Source organism: Pseudopipra pipra, chromosome 21 (assembly GCF_036250125.1).
Source record: "Pseudopipra pipra isolate bDixPip1 chromosome 21, bDixPip1.hap1, whole genome shotgun sequence".
Taxonomy (NCBI): Eukaryota; Metazoa; Chordata; class Aves; order Passeriformes; family Pipridae; genus Pseudopipra; species Pseudopipra pipra.
In genome coordinates, this window is record NC_087569.1 from 5,752,463 (window position 1) to 5,771,635 (window position 19,173).

Sequence of the window (19,173 nt, forward strand, 5' to 3'; positions counted from 1 at the left end):
CAGCATTAGTCCAGCCCCTGGAATATACAAGGCTTAAGAAAATATTTAGAGGGAAAGAGTCTGTCAAAGCCCAGAGGTAAATAGGAAAGGACATGAAATGCAGTGCAGGAGGTGCCAGGCTCGCCTCGTTTGGTGCCAGGCAGAGGAAGTGCTGTAGATCTCCTCTCTGCACGCTCCAGTGAGGTGTCTGCTACAGCGCCTTGTGGGAAACTACTAATGAGGACAGGGATTAATGGGAGAGTGGGAAGTGCACGAGGAACTTGCTAAAGAGGAGCTGACAGCTCGGAGCGCTGCACACGGTGGTGTGTGGCTTACAGGAGATCCATCCCGAGGACAACCGAGTGATTTGGTTCCTGACCTCTGCTCAAACAGTGGAAATGCAGGAGTGACAGCACAGGGCAGCACAGCAGGGTAGAGAAGGGAGGACAAATGCCTCTGACTGAATCCCTGGTGGGATTCATCTGCAATACTCTGGTCTTCTCCTGAAGGCAAATCCAAACAGGGGTCAGGCAGGAAAGGTCTCTGCTGCAGCTGTAGCACCCAGTTGATGAGACCATGGCTTCCTTGGCCTGTCAAAAAGGAGATAAAGAATATGTCAGGGAAGGACAAGAGCTCCTCAGGTTAAAGGAGTGTCTGTGCAGGGGAAAACTCAGTAGAAATTAGGCAGTAACACATTTAAGCTCAAAATTAGGAGCTGTAAAGATGGTTTAGGAATTAAGGAGGAAACAGCCTACACAGAGTCTGATACATTAATGTAAGAGATGAACGTGTTGCCTTCAGCATCAGGCACCGGGATTGATCCACGAGATCGTTTTCAAGAGATGGATGTAACTGATCCACTTGATGTTCCCTGTGCCTCCCCGGGGGAGTCTCAGGAGGCATCAAGCTAGTTTGCAATTCAGTTTGGCTGCATCCAGTGACAGCTCTCCAGCCACTTGTCCTGCTCCCCAGCGTGACCTCTCGCCACAGGGTGCCTTGCTATGATCAGCCAGGCAAGATGCACCTCCCGGCCATGGGGAAGCAAACACACCCTGCTCCCAGCATGTTCCCAGCCAGAGCCCCCAGCAGGGTCTGCCCACCCTGCAGCAGCCTCAGGATCAGGAGTGTGAATAAAACATCTCCCTGATAACCTCAATTTTCCACAGGCTGAACCCAACCTCTGAGAGCTGTCACCAGTTTCCCTCTCGGATGCTCTGCAAACTCCACCAGGGCAGCTGGAAACATTAAGCAGATCAACTCTGGAGGACACCATCAAGGGAAGGAGACAGAGCAAGGAGGGAGAAAAGGCTCCTGTCTCCAACCCCAGCTTCCTCCTCCTCTGTTTACTTTGGTTTCTATTCCTGCTGAGGAATTTATACGTGGGCTCCCATGGTCTACCTTCTTGGGAAAAACAAACTTCCATATCCCAATGGCTTCTTGGTGCTGTGCAAAACATAAATAAGTAAAGCTTTTGATGTCAGGGAAGTTGGGAGCTCAGCAGCCCTGTTTGGACAGCTCTGAAGTGAGGAGAGGATTTTGCTGAGGTGGGTGGGCAGAAGATGCCTCTGGAAGGAGAGAGGAGCCGAGCTCGGTGTGCAAACGGGAGCCTGATGGGCTGGGAGGGATTGGGGTGGAAAGAGGACTCAGCGCTGGGTCTTGTCCCTGATGACTCCCAGAGCTGAGGGGAGCAGAGAGAAACTGGGAGGGCAGCAGGGACTTGCCAGGGAAACAGGGATTGCCCTGGATGTGGGAGGGTGCCTTTGACAGTTTCCTCCACCCCCAGAAGGTGCTTTCCCAACCCTCCTGGTGTCATTCCTGACCAGGACTGACAAAGGCTGAAGTGAGGTTCATGCACACATGGAGTGCAGGGATGCAGAAGGGTGGGATTGATGGAGTGTGGTTCACACTCAGGAGACAGATGGAGGTCCCACAGGAAAAGATGAGAAAGAAGAAACAGAAGGGAAGGGCAAGTGCACTCCCAGGTCCCAGCCTGGCTTGCAGTCTCCCACTTGGCTTTGGGTCCCCTCTCTCATGCCATGGAGAGGAATCAGCATCCATTCTGCTGGGAGTGCTGCCCCTCTGGCTGGCTCAGAGCTGGCAGGCATGTGGGAACCCCCGTCAGGTCCCACCCCAACCCGATCAGTGGGGTGTAACAGGTCTGTGACTGGGGTTATGGGAGCTGCTTGCAAGGGCAGTTTAGGGGACCTGCTTGCAAGGGCAGTTTAGGGGACCTGCACACATCCTAAACCATCGCTAAACTCCAAAAAGCAATGAGGCAATGCTGAGCTCAGGCTGCATGGGAATGCACTGTCAGTTGGTTCTGTCATCCCTGGGAAAGCCAAAATTATTAGAAAAGACTAAAAAAGCCATTTACACTCAGGTGAGCAGCCACAACGTGGAAGGGAACAGAGCAGAGGAGGTGCCATTCGGCTCCACTTCCCTTTGTCGAACATGGCAGCACCTCTTGATCATGTTTTCCAGCTTCTGGGTGTGTCACTCAGGTGTCAAACAGCACATAAACTGCTGAGGAGGAGCCGGCCCAGGGCGGGAGCTGCAGCCAGAACTGAGCTGGGTTTAGTTGTTTGGGTTCTGAATCACGTCCTTGACGAAAAGCAAACCTTCAGCTGCCTCCTAAGTGCGGGCTGAAGGGAGTGATGGCTTTCTGCTGGGCACTAATCCTCATGGTGTTAGTGGTATTCCTTGCACAGCTCCACCCATCACTCTGTCTGCTCAGATATCTGCCGGGGAAGGGGAGATGCACAGACCTGGCTGCTGCAGAAACCTTTGGAGGGGAGGCCAACACAGGCTCCCACCTCGAGGATATCTGGGGAAGGTCTCAGCTGCTGGCCACAGGTGGGTCCCCACGGTCTCCTTTGAAGCTGCTCCACTTAGTTTGAACTACTAACTTTTCACTAGAGGGGGGATTTCAACCCAAATATAATCCCGAGCTGGGGGAGCTCTGCCTCGCTGCTCCTCTTTTTGATCCGTGCTGTTTATATCTATTTACGTCTCCCTCAGGAAAGCCTGAGGCAGGGAGGGACCCTGGGAGCCCATCAGCCTCCCCTCTCCCTCTGCTGCACAACTTCTCTCCAGAAGCTGCTGCTGAATGTTCCCGGAGCTCGGCCTTTCCGGGAAGGTCCAGCTCGGGCAGAGCCAGTTCCCGTTGTGCTTTTGTTTGGATCCCAATGGGTTTGGATTGATTGCTAAAGAGCTGTGCTTTTTTCTTTTTTTTTTCCATTTTTTGGTTTCTTTCCAAGATGCTGCCTGTTATCCCTCTGCATTTGCTATAGCTTTTGCAACCTTGGGAAATGAGGAGATAAAACCACTCCCGGTGCTGGAGCAAGGACGTGGTGCTATCAAGTGGCTGCAAAGGTGACCATCATCACCAATGTCCCACAGAGCCACCATGGACTGACCCAACAGCAAACTTAGCACTGGGACCTCTTGTAAAACACTGCAGGGTAGGTCTGGGTAAATCCAGACCTCACCTCATCCTTCGAATGGGGTTTTTTGGTGCACTAGTGGTGGAAGAATAGCTCTTGGTATAGCATAAATAGCTCTTGGCACATATAAAAAAGCCTGGCAGTGGCCCAGGGAGGTCCTGGGTGGTGTGGCTCTGCTCCTGGCCTTCTGGGTGGGAAAGGTTTGCAACATTTTTGCAGTTTTTGGAGCGAGTTTGTTTGTTTTTTTAAACTTTCCTTGGCTGGTTTAGGGTAGCCTGGGAACAATTCTGTTAATTAGCTGTCTTGGAGGTGGCTGCTGTGGGGTATCTGTAGCTGCAATGGTCCTGCCAGTGGGAAAAGCTGCATCCAGACGAGCCTCTGCCCCATGGTAGAGGCTCCTGCCAGAGCCACCCCGCCGAAAAAGCTGTGGGATGTTGTTCCCTGTGGCTGTGATGTGCTGGAGCCCGTGGTGCTCATGGCATGTGGTTGGTGTATGGAGGATTTAGGAGGTGCCCCAGGAGCCAGTTCTGTCCTGCTGGGTAAGGAGAGTGTCTGGATCTGCCTAAATGTGGGTGCTGCTGCGGGGCAGGGAGGAAGGGTGGCAGTTCTGGGGACCCCGGGGGGATCAGGTTAACCCCGAACACCTGACTCAGATCTGCTGCAGCTGAGTGATGGGTGGGCTGTGGGGGAGACCTGCTCTTGAGCCTGAGGGTTTGGCTGGCTCTGCCTCACGAGGCATCACGTTCAGTGGAGGGCTCGTACAGAGGAGAGTGGAGGAGCTCAGTGTCAGCACAGGCTGTGAGCAACGAGCCAGCTGCAAAAGCGCCTCTGGTTTCGGTCGAGGAATTAATTCCAGGGAGAGTTGCAGCCCTGCATCTCCTCCTGAAGCCTGAAATCACCCAAGGGCAGTGGCAAAGTCGGGCTCAGCCCCTGTGGAGGACCCAAAAGGGTGAGTGAGAGGGGGAACCATCAGCATTTGTGGCACATGTGCCTGGTGGTGTCCGAGCGCGGGCGGGGGCTTGGACGGCTGTGCAATGCCTTCTCTGTGGTCTTTCCCTGCAATGAAGCCCTAAAGTGATTGTAGATCATAGCAGCATTATGCAAACTGTCACTTGCATAATCATTATGCAAATTGAGATGGATAACCAGCTTTAACCAGACTCAAGTTGCTTTCAAGTGCCTCTTCCTCAGCTGGTACTTCAGTCACTTAAAGGACAAAAAAAGAACCCCAAACACCAAAACTTCTAATCTCAGTTAAACACAACACTGGGCAGGGAGGGAGGGGAGGTGGCACAAGCAGGTACTGCAGTCCCCAGGTGGCTTGGTGAGGTCACTGGTGGCTTTCACATCCAGAAGCCCCTGAAGGGGCTGTCCAGATCTCAAAGCCCTTGGCTGGGAACTGGAGGGGCCCAGTGAGTGCTCTGCTTCATCCCAGCTTTCTTGAGATCTTTGGAAAATCTCTGGGCCTTCTTCATCTGAAAGTGCTTTGTGGGATTGTGGGAACAGCTGCAGGGGAAATGATGGGGTGCTCAGGTAATTTATTGGTTGCTGAGCTGCTCCTGTTGCATCTGAGGGGCTACAAAGTTTAACTGTCTCCTGCTAGAAAAGGTGAGATATCTTGCAAATTGAGATATCTTGCTCATGCTGTCCCTCCTATCCTGGCATGGAGGGATCAGACCTAGAGCATCCCATTCCTCCTGCTGAGGGAGCTGGACCAGGGTTAGTTTGTCCCCTCTGGGCTGGCAGGGGCAGGCACAAGCATTGCACACTCCCACCTCTGGTGACACTCTTCTCCTTCCCCTCCTTCTGTGAAGTGCTTTCAGCACGGTAACGGTTCAGTGGCTGGTGCTGACAGCCCCTTCCCAAGGAGCTGGGTGGTGTTAATCCATCTCTGGCCCTGGCTGCTGGACTGAGCCCACATCCATCACAGGACGCTGACGCTGCGCTCGCCTTCCCTGCCAGCCCCGCTGTGGTCACCCCTCATCCCTCACCACCATCCCTCTCTCCATTTCTGCCTCCTGCCAGCCCTGCCTTTCCCTTCCCTCCTCACCCATCTCAGATTCCTGCCTGGGATGTTTTCTGGGTGTGTGGCTGCTTTCCAGCTCCTACAGCCTCTGTAAGGAGAGATGGGAGCATTAACCATTAGAGCTTCTCACTTTTCTCTCTCTAAGTAAACTCAGTGCTGTTCCTCATGGACCAGCTCTGGTGTGCCCTGCGTGCCCGGGATTTGTGCTAGGCTGGGTCAGGAGCATGTGTGGCCTCTTTGTGACCTGCAGATAGAAGCCTGCATGGTGCAGCCGTGCAAAACCTCAGCTCTTCTTCCTCTCCAGACCCTGGGAGTCCTTGGGCAATTTCTAACTGAGCAACTGCTCTTGTCTGCTGCGTGATTAAGGGATATCACTGAATGTCCTCGGAGAAAACAGATTAGGGAGAGCATAGGGTGACCCAGATAAGGACTTTTACCAGGGGAGAGGCGTCAGTACAGTACAGGTGACAATAAGAAGTCATGCACAGACCTCATTAGTGGCAGCTGCCCAGGACTCACTGCACATCTGCCCAACCCACCCCAAATGTGTTTCAGCATCTCCCACCCCAGCTGACAGAGTGACTCCTGCAAACTCCCTGGCCCCATGGCAGGGAAATGGGGTCCAAAAGGGCTGTGGGGTCCCCTGAGAGCAGGGCTGGAGCTGTGGTGGTGGAGGAATTGGCCTGTGACCCTCAGAGCGGGAAGTTTTTGGGGCCTGAACGAGTGCAGTGGGCACACACCTGTGCAGAGGAAGCAGCGTGGCAGGTGAGGGTCCTGCACCTCGCAGATCTCCCCTGCTGTAGGTCCTGCATCCAGCCTGCCATGTCTCTGACCAGGTGGGCACACTGGTATCTCAGCCTCCCCTTGCAGAGGCATTAACCTCTGAGTTAATTAAGGGGGGGGGTTGTGCTGAGCAGAGCTCTTGACAGGCAGGCGTGAGCCCCGCTCAAGGTCCGGGCTCCGACAGAAAAGGGGGCACAGAAGGAGAATTTCAGTTTGCTTAAATGAGGCCCAGGGTAACACAGTGTCTGTGGCTCTCCATGTCTGGCTGTGAGAAATGCTGATGGGGCAGAATTGGCTGAATGTCTCCTGTGTTAAAGGAAGACCTAAAACCCCTCCTGTGGCAGCAAACAGGTGGGGATGGAGAAGGGGCAAGACCTTGGTAGGTGTGTAGAGGCACAGATGATGACCTGCGAGAACACAAGGGTCTAAAATGTTGGAGAATGGGCAAAAGTCTGCTTAAATGTTCTGAGGTGTTAATGGTAAACAGGATAAATTGCTGAACCATCTGTTTGTGAGCTTTAGAGAGATGATTCAAAGAGTTGGGGGTAGAAAGAGGGGCGACGTCAGGAACGCTTTGTGTCTTGAAGAACTAAACAGCCCCCAACTGAACTGAAATAATGGATGACTTCATAGTGCAGTGCTGGCACACACTGCAGCCCAACCTGCAACAAACCTCGTCCCCACTGACAGAGGAACATTGAAAATAAAATAATAAAAAGAAAACCCATGATTTCCTGAGGTAGAAGCAAGTGTAATTTGATTACAGCCCTTTCCTACTGTGTGGCTCTGCCAGCATGGCAAGACTCAGTAGTAAACAATGTGTTATATTCCAAGTGTTGTGAAACTGGGCTTTTTTCTTGTTTTTCTCAATAGTGCATAGGTGTAGGGAGGAGGGAGAAAACAGAGAAATAAATGTTTTGGCAAATGCTAAAAAAAGAAATGTGTTACCTAAAAATACAGGTAGCAGCAGTTGGAAGAATTCAAAGAAACTAATGGACTATGAATGGCCAGAAGGGTCAAAGACAATAAGAAAGCACTTAGACAGAGCAGGGAATTTATTTCTGTGTCAGAAATGGCTCTGTTGTCAGAGACAGATGGTAAAATCTTTTAAAAGAGCAGAGTGGAAAAGGTAGGAATGCTCCATAGATATTCCAAATACAGAAGAAAGAAGGTAGGAGGGTTTATTTGCCACAGAGAGTGCTGTGGCTGGCACATAAACCCACTGTTCTCAATGCAGGAGGCTGGAGAGCACCTGATGTTTGGCAGCCTGAGTACGGAACCCTAAAGTAGCAAGGCAGTTCCCCAAATCGCCGCTTTTCTCACCCAGATCTTCAAAAGCTGGGAGATTCCCAGGGGGCCAGAGGGAACCCAGTATTATTGCAACTCTTGGGGAAGAAATTGGGTCACCCTGAGGCGAAGTCATGGGAAAATCCATTAAAAACGTTACCGGTGAGGGAGCCCCGGGAATACCTTTGTGAGTCGGTGAAGGGGAGGTGTCTGGTCTGGGGGCACCTTCATGGCTACAGGGTGGATTTAGATTTCTTCAAGACCTTTGGCTTGGTACCACATGACCTCTCGTTTCCTTCAGGTGTATTGTGGGGAGTTGAAAGGGTCCTTGTTTGAAGGAGGGATCACTGACTTCAAAATGCAGGTAATAACAGAGGGATCAACGAATGTTTGTCTCCATCGGGATCTCCCAGGGATTCTTCTCTTGGTTCAGTTTCATTTAATAACTTGCTGAGGAAAAGGTGGAATCACCGGTGTGCTGTGCAGGAGGGACAGTGAGAAGGGGTCAAACATTGAGCAGCGGCAATGGAATTAAATGATCCCACCATTTGATCAGACAGGGCCACACGAAGCTGGTGTTACAAGTTGCTGGGAACCAGGAAAAGCTGATTTATTTATATGTACATGCACAGGGCAAGAGATCAGCCTTTAGAACAGTGAGTAATCAGAGGGCTCTGTCAGCACAAATCACTGCCTCGAGGGCTCTGCTCAGCACCCAGCAAGCAGAGGATCAAGGGGTGACCCCTTTTCCAAAGGGTTGATGCCCCAGGTCCAAACTGTGGGGGCAATCCAGGATGAGCCTGTCCCTTATCTGCAATCAGCATTATCCATAATAACCAGCACTGTTATTGTGGCTAATGCCTCATTATCCAGCTCACAGCAGGTCAAGTGAGTTGTTCCAACAACCTGCCGGGTCAGGCCTGGAGCAAGGTGTGAAAAGCAAGAGGTGAGAGCGAGGAATGGAGCAGAGGTGTGTAAATGTGGCATTTTTGGGGGTGGCTTCAGGAGGAAGGCTGGCCCAGGGGACAGCCCTGACATGTTTGGCTCCATCAGCATCCCCCACCTCACTTTGGAGGTGGCAGATCACTGAAACAAGCTGTTCCCCTTCCCTGGGACAGAGAGGGGCTGGTCCCCCCCGAGTCACCCATCTGTACCCACCTCTCATCCCAGCCGTGATTCAGAGGGCCTGGCTGGGGTGGTTCCATGCATTATTCTTTTTTAAGATGAAAATAACTAAATAACACTCCAAGCCCCCTGCTCCCACACTGGAATCACAACCAGCCATGAATAATTTATCTTCAAATAATTAATTATTCAGCTTATTTCTTCATTAGCTGAAGAACCTGAACTCAATTAGCTGCTTACCTCCACAAAAAGAAGAACCAACTTTTTCTGAAGAAACTAAATAAAATATGAGGAGATTTTCACCCCAAAAAAAGCAAAACAACCCACCCACTGGTGACACTTTACAGCAGGTCCCCTGAAGACCTTTCTGGGTATTCCCATGATGCTGCTCATCCGTAGAGTTGGAATTGGATCAAGGTCCCTCAGTGCTCCCCAGGAGACAGTCCTTCAAACTCTGGTCTAAGCCAGCTGGGATGGAGTTGACAGGTCTGGTGAACCCCTCCCAGCCTGGCATCCAGAGCTGCTCTGTTGACAGTGACACACTCTCACAGGGGTGTTGATGCCTTTTCACCTCTTTAAAATGTTGTTACATTGAGATTGTGTATTTTGTGCCTTTTACAATTTCTTCTCTGAGGTGATCTGCAGCCCTGTGCCATGGGCTGCAGATCAAACCCTGCTGGGATCCTCCTGCCTAATCCTGACTTCCCAGTGGGATTGGGAGAGATGGGCATTTCTGCTGGAACCAGGAATGCTGCCCCCCTCCCTCAGCTGACATTCCTCATCCCACCAGGGCTTAGCAGGGTGGGTTTTGGGGGAAAACTGGTCTGAATTGGCAACTGCTGCTGTGGTCCCTTCCTTGCTTGTTCTGCTGGTTCGCCTCACATGCCTGTAGCTGTGGAAGGGAAGTCTGGCAAAAGCTCCTCCCAGGAGCTCTCCAGTTTTCCATGCAGGTGCTTGGGTTTGCTGGTGACTTGTAGCTTGGCTGTGTTGCCCTTGGCCTTGCTCTCGGTTTCCTCCTCCATTCAATATCCATCCAGACTTCAGGGTCAATCCCTGTCTCCCCTTTGTTCCCTGTCTCTCACAGCTGGAGGAGGCTGTCACTTGGGTTGTGCAATACATCCTGACTGCTTGCTCTGAACAAGGCTCTGTATAACTCACTGCAGACTTGGAGCATTCATCTGCTTTTCCTCCCTCCTCCAGTTGCTCAGGGACCTCTGCTCCAAGAGTTCCTGCACCAGCCTTGTGATCCACTTGCAGCTTTTAAGATCAGCTTCAGCAGACTTGGCAGGGATAGAGATGGAGATGTCAGGGATGATTCCCTGTGGGCTGGACTCTCTCATTTCACATCTGTGTGCACATCCAGGGTGAGGTCAGCCAAGAGAAGCTCCAGACTGCAAAGGGGTCGGGTGAGGGCAGGCGGCTGGATGAGCCTTTTGCTCCCGTGGGAGAAAGAGCCTGGGGAAGGGCCAGAGCTGGGACAAGCTTGCCAGTTGTCTGGCCAGTAATTCCTCCTTTTCACAGCAGGTCTGGAAGTACTCAGCATTCCATGGCTTGCAACAGTGGCTTTTCCCTGGCAGCCCCAAGTCAGCCTCTTGGCAACTGAAGGAAACACTCCAGTTTCAGTGCTTTGTGGGCTCTGTGGCCGCAGTGGCTGCTCATCCTTGACAATGCAGGATACCTTGGAAGCCCTCTGGGACCTCTGCATTTGCTGAGTCCCCGTGTGAATCACAGACTGGTTTGGGTTCAAAGGGAAGTTAAACCTCCTGCCATGGGCAGGGACACCTTCCACCAGACCAGGTTGCTCCAAGCCCCATACCACTTACCTTGAATATTCTCAGGGATGGGGCAGCCATAGTTTCTCTGGGCAACCTGTTCCACCAGGATTTCTCTCCCCTTGAGTGATCCTAGAACTTGCCAACACAGTGTTTTGGCAGTGCTGGTGCTGATTACTGCACCAAACCTCCCACCCTTGGTCACCAGCATTTAACCCTGCTCCCATCTCCTGCTGCACGTGGTGCCAGCTCCTCTTTTTCTCTCCATTTCCTGCTTGAGATGCAGCTTGGCCTGAGGTAGCTTTGTCAGCTCCACGTTTCCCTGCATTTCTGCTGAGCCCAGTAAGAGCTGTGCAAGCTTTATCACACTCCTTTTTTATTTATTCTCATTCTTTTGCCATGTACCAGAGCCAAAAGGGCCTCGGAGTCGACGTTGCTCAGTTCTGCAGCTGCATGCTCTGTACACCCTGTACCTTTGTTCATGTTCCTGCAAAGTCACTTCCTGTGTCCCACTCCAGGAGATATTCCCGGTTTCCTCTAACTCTGCCAGATGCCCACACCTATTGCACAGCCCTTGCTGGAGGCTGCAGGTGGTTTTTCCATGCCTGCATCCCGCTCTCCTGCCTGTATCTGTGTTTCCATCACACACATTGGCAGGTTGTAATGGTTGCTTTTATCTGTTCTCCTGGCAATCTCGGATAGTCTGGATCTTCAGGCAGCTTTTGCAAACGCTGCCTTCTCTTACCTCAGTGATCTTCCTGCTTGGATTTCAGCTGGTGGAGATTAGGCTGTGTGCTGAAGGATATGCATCTTGCAATTGCTTTCATTATCAGATTTAAAGGTTTGCTCATTGCTTGGCTCTTCCCAGGCTCTTCTCGTGGAAAACTTTGCTGTACATGAGGGCTGGGGGAGGAGGGCTGTGCTTTGGAGACCAGGGAAGGAGGAGGCAGAGGAGGGGGAAAGCTGTAGCATATCCTGCCTGGAGCTGCCTGGGATGCAAACAGAACCTGAGGCATCAGCAGGGTCACCTTAGGGGGTGTTCTCCCTCCCGCTGGCTGGAATCTCCGTGGCAGCACCTGATTCCAGTGGTGCTGTGCCAGCTGTGGACGTGCTCCTTGGCAGCTCCCACCCCCGGGGTGCCCTGGGCATAGAGCTGCACCCAAAATTGCTCAGCATCTCTGGGGGCTTTGGCTGCTCCAAAGACAGCTTTTCTCAGACCATGAAATCCATTTTGGTGCAGGGCTGTTGGCACTCTGAGGATCAGACTGGAATAGGCACAGGGAAAGATGGAGTCTCAGATGGGTGGCAAGGATTAGAGCAGGAGAGAAAGGAAGAACTTGTGCTCCTGCCCTGTGCCAGGGGTATTCAGCCTTGTTCAAGAACAGTCCCAGCTCTTTCTGGTCCAGGAAATGCTGGTTTTCCCTTCTAATCCCATTAGGAATGGCAGGAGCTGGAAGGACTAGTGTGCATGGTATTTTGTCTGCTGGATCAGGGCTGGGAGCAGGGAGCACGTGTGCCAGAGGGGGACTGGGGGGTGTTGCAGGGCAGCTGGCTGTTCTTGCTGCTGTGCTGACCATCAGCTGCCCTGACCCCCAGCGACTCCTGACCCCTGCCCTGCCCATCGTGCCTTCTCACCTGGTCAAAAGTACACACAATCCTCCCCAGAAAGCAGATGATCTGGTTAGGCTGTGCATGCAGAATATCCGTGGACAGCAAAAGTATTAAAAGAATCCAGTATCAAATGGTGATGGATCTTCTTCCACCCAGATGAGACCCAGGGCACGTTACAGATAAACCCCAGAGACCTGGCACTTCCTTAGGTCAGAGCTGCTGGGCAGGGAGGCTGGAGAGGAGCCTGGGACATCTATTTTGGGCCTTTGCTGCCATGAACACGATATCTCCCAGCCCCCTTCATGGGCTGGCTCCTCAGGCAAAGTCTCCCAGATTGCAATGCCAGAGCAGGATCGCGGGAATAATTGGACGTTTCCTTCTGCAGTTATTCACAGCCAGTTTCAGCCCATTTGTCCTCATGCCAGCATTGTCTTCTGGCTTCAACAGCTTTTCTCCCTTCTGTGTATTTAGACCCTGATGTATTTATAGCTGACAGTAATATTCCCTCTTGGCTTCTGTTTTGCTAACAGACTCCCTCCTCATGCTCTCCCGCTCTCCTGAGCATCAGCGGCCAGATCCCAGGTTGTGTCTCTCCCTACGGCAGCACTGCTCCGTACCCTCCAAGCGGGATGTGCCTCTCCCCTCCGTGCTCCCAGACTGTATTAGTCTCATTCACAGCCACGTGGCAGAGCTGTCTCGGAATCCTCCTTCCCTCAACCTGACCCTCTTCCTGAGGGACCGGCAAAAACGCAGAGAAGGATCATTCCAACCCGAGTCCGTGACCTGATGCCTCAGTGCGGTTGTGCTACAATTTCACTCCACTTCTGAGGTGCTCAAATCTTGCAGTACAATATCCCATCTTCCTATTTTGCAGCCAATCTCATCTGCACATTCCCTGGGGGAACAAGGGCTCTGTTTGAAGCACTAAGCAGGCTTGGTCTCAGTGCATGCATTAGGCAGATGAAGGGAATGTTATTTTAATGATCAAATAAAAGGGGGGTTCCTGCCTGGAGCCGGTGGTCCTCTGGTGCTCTGTGGTCATACAGTGGTTTCCATCTGCGGGGGTGCTGAAGCCACCTTTGCAATGCCATGTCTGATGTCAGCCTGGGGAAGTTTTCTCATCTTTCCTGCCTCTCTGTCAGTGCCTTCCTGTCCTTCCTCTGTTCCCAGCCCCTGTGGGTGCTTGTAGGCTGCATCTCCAGGTCCTGTCTGGGTGGATGGGAAGGGTTGATCCCAAAGACAAAGGGGATGTGATAATCCACTTATTCTGGAGTGATCTCCCCTTGCTAAGCCCTTGTAATGTTGTTTACTTGCTTTCAATTAGCCCTGTGTTGGAATCTGCTGTGAAGCCTCATCCTCTACTAGATCAGATTAATGGGTTTGTGTCTCGTATTTAAATACAGCCCCCACATGTGCCGTACGCCAAACCAATAATACTTTATCTTGATGTAATAAAAATAATTGCCGGCAGCAACGCTCTCCCTCGTGCCTGCTCCTCGCCACTCCAGGGAATTCCTCGCTCCTGTCTCCTGCTTCCCTGTTCCACATCCTCATGTGTCTCTTACCTCCATGGGCAACCTCACCCTGCTTGAAATCCGAGGTCAAGCAGTGCTGGGATGTGCCCCCAGTTGTTCTTTAATCTCTTCCCTGTTCTCCTCACATAACACTCCTCCTTCTTTCTCTGAGCCAGGGAGGCTCTGGGGCTCTGTAACCAGCTGTTTGTTTCAATGCCTTTTTTGCAAGGTCTGACTCTGGCTTGATGTAGTTTCCACTTTGTTCAAAACCTGGTGGCCTCCATGACCTCCATTCCAGGACTCCTCTCTTCCAGTCAGTGCTGGGTCCCTGCTTCTTCCTAACACCTTTCTTCAAGTGACTGCTCAGCCCATTACCTCACAAGCTCTTCTCTGTGAGCTTTTATTTTTAGTTTCTCTTCCTCCTGCTTGGGAGTTCTGGCAGTTCTAACACCTTTTCACTTGATGCAGTTCCAGCTCTCCTGCACATTTGTGTCCATGACCTCTCTCCAGCTGACTTCACTAAAGATTCCTTTTGTTTCTTGATGTCCACTCTGCTTGAAATCAAGAACCAGAGTTGCAGGCTTATTCTCATTTGTTCATTCACTTAATCACACATTGATTTAGGTCAAAGTATTCCATTCAGGGCTCACTTCTGCAATCAGCCCTTCCATAATATCTCCCTTTTTCACCAAGACCAAATCTAAATAATCGTTGCCTCGTGGGTTCAGGTGAACATCAGCCTGCCAGCTCTCACATCCAGCTTTGTCTGCTCTATGGCTGCAAGCAGCGTTTGCTTTCCAGACTTTCCTGCAGACCAGAGCCTCTGAAGTGGTTTCCACAGGGTAAATGATTGAATTGCCCCAGCCAGAATTGCTGCTTCGCCTCCCAAGGGGGAGGTTTGGTGCACAGAGAGGTCACAGCTTGGTCTCCACCATTCCCAGTGGTTGCTATAAGGAGGATTATCCCAGTCTGGTTGTTCAAACCACTTTTTCCTTCCTCTCACCGCTTTGGGTTGCCCTCTGTGTGTCTCCTCCAGTGGGTCACTGCTTGCCTTGCACTGCAACCATTGCATGTGAGCAACCAGCAGCAAAAGGGTCAGTCCTGGGGACTTGTCCTGAGCTGAGCTACCCCACACAGAACAGTTTGGATTGGAAGGGACCTTAAAGATCATCTCATTCAACCCCCCCTGCCATGGGCAGGGGCACCTTCCCCTAGACCAGGCTGCTCCAAGCCCCATCTCTCCTGTCTGCTCGTGCAGGGTCCCCCTGCCAGAGCTGAGCCTGACCTTGGGGAGGCAACGTTAATTCCTCCATTTCCAGGGCTGTTTATCTCAGCTAGAGCTGGAGGTGGGCAGGAGGCCAGCGGGCACAGCCCAGGCAGGGGACTGGAATTAGCCAGGGCTCTTTAATCCAATAGAGGTGCCCCCGGTTCCGTGCAGGGTGGTGGAGGTGGCTGGACTGGACTCTGCAGATGGAGGCACCAGAGTGCTGACTCTTAGGACACTTGATTATCTTCTGACATTGACTTTTTTTTTTTCTCCCCCAAGGAAACGCTGGCATAATGAAAGGCATATCTCAGGGAACTCATCCAGCAGGCTCCTGCTCGCACAAGGCTTGGTCGACTGGATCAATTTGACCTCCTGGGTCAGTGTGACATATGACAGAAATGGCCAAAAGAGAAAAATCGAGCTGGGAAGGTTGTCAAGGAGGCTAGAAAGGAAATCTTCTCGTGCTCAGCCTTCGGGTCCTTTTGAGATAAAGCTGCATTTTCAGCAGCTCAGGGCAAAACTTAATTTTCCGGTTGGCTTTACTTGCAGTCCACCTGACTGCTCCTTCCCCACTTGCTGCTCCGTGTCCAAGACACCCACATCCCAGCTCCCACTTCTGCACTCCAGGTACCGTTCCAGGCTCTTGGAGGATCAAGACCTGAGCCTGACAAGCACTCACCATCCCACCATGGGACTGGACCCAGCCACTGAGCACCCCAGGAGCCGCCAGAGCTCCGTGTGGCAGGATGGGACCTGGCGGGCAGGTGGGTGGAAAGGAGGGGCAAGGAAATCATGGCAAATAGGAGCTGACTGCCCAATAATTGTGGACAACAAGGCTTTTCGGCAGGGCCATAAATCAATGGCAGATGGAGACACGGTGGGTGGTGGTTATTGATTTCTTTTTTTTTTTTTTATTACTTCTTCTTCCCCCGTTTGCTGCCCAGCAGAGTGGAAAGGCTCTCGAGGCAGCACTGCAGGGGTTTCTGTCTGCTTGGCAGCTCTCCCACCTTCCCTCTCCGCTCCTGGCTGCTGTGCAGGAGGGCAGTGCTCACGAGTGGCACCGTCCATAACATCCACCCACGGAGCCTTCTGCTCCCCTGTTGCTGGATCTGGGCTTGGCTTGCCATCCCAGGACCAGCTCTTGAGCCTGGGGGGAAGATCAAGGCTGGAGACAGAGGTAGGATGGGGTTAAAAAAGGGCAGATCACAGCTCTGGCCAAAGTTCCAACTCAGCATCTCTGTCAAGCCACCTTCACCCTGCCACCATCCATCTCATCCACCCAGCAGCTTTCCCACTCCCCCACTTGTCGTGCTCTTCTGGTAAATGTGTCAGTCCCTGTTTCTTCTCCTCTCCCCCTCTGCCACTCGGAGTTCTCAGATGTGATTCAGGAGACCTGCCAGGTCCCTCTGCAACGTCTCTGAGGGGGCACAGCAAGGCCCTGTGTGGGGTCTACTCTGAGGGACACCCTCCACACTGCAGTTCCCAGGGGAAGGACAGGGTGTCCCATGAACAAGAAAAATGCTGCTTCAGGAAATCCAGCCACAGGAGTGGGGAAAGCCACGGGTTTTAGGTTGGACCAGTGCTAAAAAAAAATAGGGCTTTTTTCCTTGCTTAGTCTTTTCTTAGGACTTTCCCTCCACTTCCCATGCTCTTGGGGGGCTCAGCTACTTGAGGAAATCTCTGTCTGTGCTGCACAGACAATGAGGTAATGAGGGGCTCCCATGCCCTGAGTTTAACTGGTCCTTCTGAGCATTGCAGTAAGAGTGAGAGTGTTGCTGTCCCCTGGCTTGTGAAGGCAGAGTTATCCACATGGGGAGAGGGGATATTGCTTTAGTGATGCCTTTCTTTCCAGGATGAAAAGCTCTGCTGTTAGAGCTGGTCTGGGCTGTGGGGTTTCTTTCCCCTTCTCTTTTGTTCAGGGCTGCACAGAGCACTTTAGAATTCATAAACTGGTAATTTATGGAACAAGCCTTTGGAGAAGGGAAGTAATGAAAGCTGCCATGTAAATCACGGGAGCGTTTGGGATCCCGTGTCTGGCAGGAGCAGGGTGGCTCTGGGGCCTCTAATGGGGTCAGCTGAGGAGCAGACACCTCCCAAAGCCACACCAGAGGCACGTGGAAATGGGATTGGGGCTGTCAAAATCAAACCAGGAGCCACCTCCTGCAGGAACAGTGTCTGCCCTGTAAGGTGGGGGGGGATTTACTGTCCCTGTAGCATCAGCAGCCTGGAAGGGCTGCGAGGGAGTTTTTGGTTGCCTGATTTTATTTATGGGAATTCCTCTCTGGTTCCTCCAGCTCAAGGTGTCTGTGGCCACAGACACGTGTCAGCAGGGAGATCCTCAGTGAGAGGGAGCCAAAACATTAATACAGGATCACTGGGGATTTTCCTCCTGCTGCACAAGGGCAAAACCAAGTTTTCGGGATCATCTGATCCAAAGTGCTGTTAGGAGGCTGGCAGATGTGGCTGCTTCTCCACAGGCTGTTGGAGATGGTCATCACTGAGCCCTCCTTTCACATCTGCAGGTGTTTTTGGTCCTGGCACTGAGGGAGGTTTGGTTGAGCACTTCCAAGCCAGAACTCCTGGAAGGCCCTGCATAATGCCCAGGAAAACTCTCTCAGGGAAATGAGGGAAATGGGCCCCTGGCCCGGCCCCCAGCTCCACATGGGAACTGGTTTGGGGTTAAAAACCAGTGTCTTAGTGAATCCTGGAAAAGGAGAGATGTGAAGTTTGTACCTGAGCAGCATAAATAAATGAATTAATGAATGGATTAAATGTAAATTGTGGCAGCTTTAAAATGGAAGTCATAGTTTCCAAAAGTGCTTTTAACTGGTACTTATTTCTGCAGCAATATAACTGCCAGCAAGGGCTTAATTCATTATCACCAGAACAAAATGAAGACCCTGTAAATTTGAAGTCCAATTTAATTTCCCCAGAAAGAGCTTTTTTTCATCTTTCTTTCCCTTTCCCCTCTCTCTCTGCCCAAGAAAGGAGGATTTCCATCACTTGGAGCTGCTGTATGCTTCCTGCAAATGGGATTTTCTCAGCCTGCTGAGCTGTGGTGAGGTGGTGTGGCCCGGGGTGGGTTTGTGTGTCGGGCCTCTGTGCTGCACATCATCCCTGAGAAAGGCCGGAGTTGCTTTGCAGAGTTCAGGCTGTAAATCAGTCCTGGATGGGGAGGGAAGTGGAGGCTCAGAGGGCAAACAGTCCCGGGTTGTCTTGGGTTCGTGGTGATAGACAGGCAAGGACCCGAGTCCTCACCTACTGCTGGGCCCCACGGCCATCAGTGACATCCCAGAAGGGTTTGCAGGGGCTGTTGGTCACAGCTGAGGCAAAATCATTCCAGGTCTGAGGTCCTGGGAAGATCATGTCTTGTGGTGAGTACCCCAGGGAAGGCAGGGTCCTGGCAGGGAGGGAGGTGGTCAGGAGCCAGCTCCAGCTGGGTCTGCTGCTGGAATTCCTGGGGCAGAGCAGCTGCCAGAGGCAGCTGAACCATCCCTCCCTGGAGGGCTCTGTCTATAAACCAGCCCCTGGCTTTCCATCCCCTCCCCTCAGACCTCCCTCCTCCTCCTCCCCCAGTTCATCTCTGAGGAGAGGAGTGGGAGTGGTGGCTCGACTCAGCTCCACTGACAGTGCAGGTGGCCTGGACACGAGGCTGGGACGTGTGTGCACATGTGTGTGCAGGAATGTGCTGCTTCCAGAGGTGTAGAAAACCAGCAGTAGCCTGTTCCTGCCCTAAAATGTGAGACAGACAGAGCAAATGGGGGAAGGGGCCTGATGCAGCAGGAGGAGCACAATGAAGCCCATGGTCTCCATGGAGTCTTTGTTTATACTCCTCTCATTTCCCTGTCTTCATTCTTTTTCTCTTTTTGTTCTATTTTTTCTTTAAAGGGAGTATTTTTAGCACGTAGGAAAGAGAGCAGTGCACTGGTTCGCTGGATGCAGGGTGATCAGGAGCAGATGGTGTACAAGCTTCTCACGCTGTGCTCCCTGTAAAAACACCTCTGTCCTGAGTCACCCCGTGGTTACCCTTGTCCCGGGCTTCCCATCCTCCTCCTCCTCCACAGCCCAGACCTTCCCTGGCTCACCACCCTCACCCTCAGCTCCTGGGGCAGCTCTCAGCAGGGGCTGGATGGCAGAGTGAGGTGGATGATGGCACACGGACCAGCACCTTGTGCAGGTGGGTTAAACGCATTTGGAGGAGGAAAGGATGGGACTGGGAGCAGGAGGGGTGGGTCACCACCCTGCCCTGGCTCTTGCACTGCTCTATCCCTTCCCTGCACCCAGGAACTTCATGGCACGAGGTGGTTTGGACGTGTTCATACCAGGACACCCCACCAAGGCTGGCATCACTCTGGGCATCACCTTG